The sequence below is a fragment of the Schistocerca americana genome, unplaced genomic scaffold (genome assembly GCF_021461395.2).
Source record: "Schistocerca americana isolate TAMUIC-IGC-003095 unplaced genomic scaffold, iqSchAmer2.1 HiC_scaffold_808, whole genome shotgun sequence".
Lineage (NCBI taxonomy): Eukaryota > Metazoa > Arthropoda > Insecta > Orthoptera > Acrididae > Schistocerca > Schistocerca americana.
Window position 1 is genome coordinate 42,501 of NW_025726575.1, and position 2,500 is coordinate 45,000.

Here is a 2,500-nt window from a genome sequence, read left to right on the forward strand (position 1 = left end):
TGAACCAAACGCCGAGTTAAGGCGCCCGAATCGACGCTCATGGGAAACCATGAAAGGCGTTGGTTGCTTAAGACAGCAGGACGGTGGCCATGGAAGTCGGAATCCGCTAAGGAGTGTGTAACAACTCACCTGCCGAAGCAACTAGCCCTGAAAATGGATGGCGCTGAAGCGTCGTGCCTATACTCGGCCGTCAGTCTGGCAGTCATGGCCGGTCCTTGCGGCCGGCCGCGAAGCCCTGACGAGTAGGAGGGTCGCGGCGGTGGGCGCAGAAGGGTCTGGGCGTGAGCCTGCCTGGAGCCGCCGTCGGTGCAGATCTTGGTGGTAGTAGCAAATACTCCAGCGAGGCCCTGGAGGGCTGACGCGGAGAAGGGTTTCGTGTGAACAGCCGTTGCACACGAGTCAGTCGATCCTAAGCCCTAGGAGAAATCCGATGTTGATGGGGGCCGTCATAGCATGATGCACTTTGTGCTGGCCCCCGTTGGGCGAAAGGGAATCCGGTTCCTATTCCGGAACCCGGCAGCGGAACCGATACAAGTCGGGCCCCTCTTTTAGAGATGCTCGTCGGGGTAACCCAAAAGGACCCGGAGACGCCGTCGGGAGATCGGGGAAGAGTTTTCTTTTCTGCATGAGCGTTCGAGTTCCCTGGAATCCTCTAGCAGGGAGATAGGGTTTGGAACGCGAAGAGCACCGCAGTTGCGGCGGTGTCCCGATCTTCCCCTCGGACCTTGAAAATCCGGGAGAGGGCCACGTGGAGGTGTCGCGCCGGTTCGTACCCATATCCGCAGCAGGTCTCCAAGGTGAAGAGCCTCTAGTCGATAGAATAATGTAGGTAAGGGAAGTCGGCAAATTGGATCCGTAACTTCGGGATAAGGATTGGCTCTGAGGATCGGGGCGTGTCGGGCTTGGTCGGGAAGTGGGTCAGCGCTAACGTGCCGGGCCTGGGCGAGGTGAGTGCCGTAGGGGTGCCGGTAAGTGCGGGCGTTTAGCGCGGGCGTGGTCTGCTCTCGCCGTTGGTTGGCCTCGTGCTGGCCGGCGGTGCAGGATGCGCGCGCCTGCGCGGCGTTCGCGCCCCGGTGCTTCAACCTGCGTGCAGGATCCGAGCTCGGTCCCGTGCCTTGGCCTCCCACGGATCTTCCTTGCTGCGAGGCCGCGTCCGCCTTAGCGTGCTCCTCCGGGGGCGCGCGGGTGCGCGGATTCTCTTCGGCCGCCATTCAACGATCAACTCAGAACTGGCACGGACTGGGGGAATCCGACTGTCTAATTAAAACAAAGCATTGCGATGGCCCTAGCGGGTGTTGACGCAATGTGATTTCTGCCCAGTGCTCTGAATGTCAACGTGAAGAAATTCAAGCAAGCGCGGGTAAACGGCGGGAGTAACTATGACTCTCTTAAGGTGGCCAAGTGGCGGCGGTGTGGCTGCATCCGGACTTGGCTTTTCGAAGTGCGGTCTTGATGTAGTCGTGCTGCTGCTGCGAGGTGCCTTCCTTGGGTTATAGTTACAGGGAGAGTGATGCGCAATACATGGGCCTAGCCCTCTTAGCCTCTCCTCTCCTGCGGTCTTCTCCCCTTCTCGTGGGCCCGCTGATTTTCGCAGAGTGGAAGACCGCACCAGGGGCTTGGGGGGGTTACCAGCCCCCCCTCGCATTATCCCTTTATAGTTGGGGGCAGCCGACAAGAAACAAGAGATGGTGGCCCTTCCGCTGAAGGTGCCACCCCAGCTACCCCAGCACCTATCCGGCCAACCGGCCGTAACGAAAATGCGATAGTTTGTGTAGCTCCCTTTGCTTGCAGTGAGTGCCACCGCACTTTTACCACGAAGAACGGTCTCGGGGTCCATCGCCGCCGCCAACACCCTGCGGCCGCCAACGCTGAGATCGTGACGGAGAGGCATCGCGCGAGGTGGACGGAGGAAGAAGTCCTGTCGCTCGCCAAGGCAGAGGCCGAACTGTTCCTTGAGAGGGACGCCCGGTTCTTCTTTGTAAATCAAGAACTTACCAGGATGTTCCCCGACCGAACGCTTGAGGCAATCAAGTGCCGACGGCGGCAAGCTGCCCACAAGCAGCTTGTCCGCCAATTCATGGAGGCACTTGAGATCGGTCGGGGCGAAGAGCCGGCGTCCCGCCGTGGAGCAGCGAGCTCGCTGCCTGACGCGGGCGAGGCCGCTGCGCCGCCCGTCGACGCAGCCGAGGACTTCGCGGCCGACACCACCGGGCCGCCGCCGGAGGGGCCGACTGACGCCGCCATCTGGGAGCATCTGGCGGGGCTGCCTGCTTCCGCCCAGCGTTTCTCTGCCCTGGATCGGGTCATTGGTCTGGGGCGGGGCACGCCGCCCGATGTCATCCTGGGCATGCTCCCGGATGCCCTTGCGTCGGTCGGGTCCAGGGGGGAGAGGTCGATCACCAGGACACAGCGGCCGCGCCAATCATCCAAGCGGCCGCCTGCCGCCCCGCCGCTGCAGAAGCGCAAGCGGCGCCGCTGGGAATACGCGCGCACACAGGAC

General features: G+C 62.2%; 1 pseudogene; it reads left to right on the top strand.

The window, feature by feature from the left end:
* Positions 1-2,500, top strand: part of LOC124591137 — a 7,959-nt pseudogene that overhangs the window by 1,491 nt on the left and 3,968 nt on the right.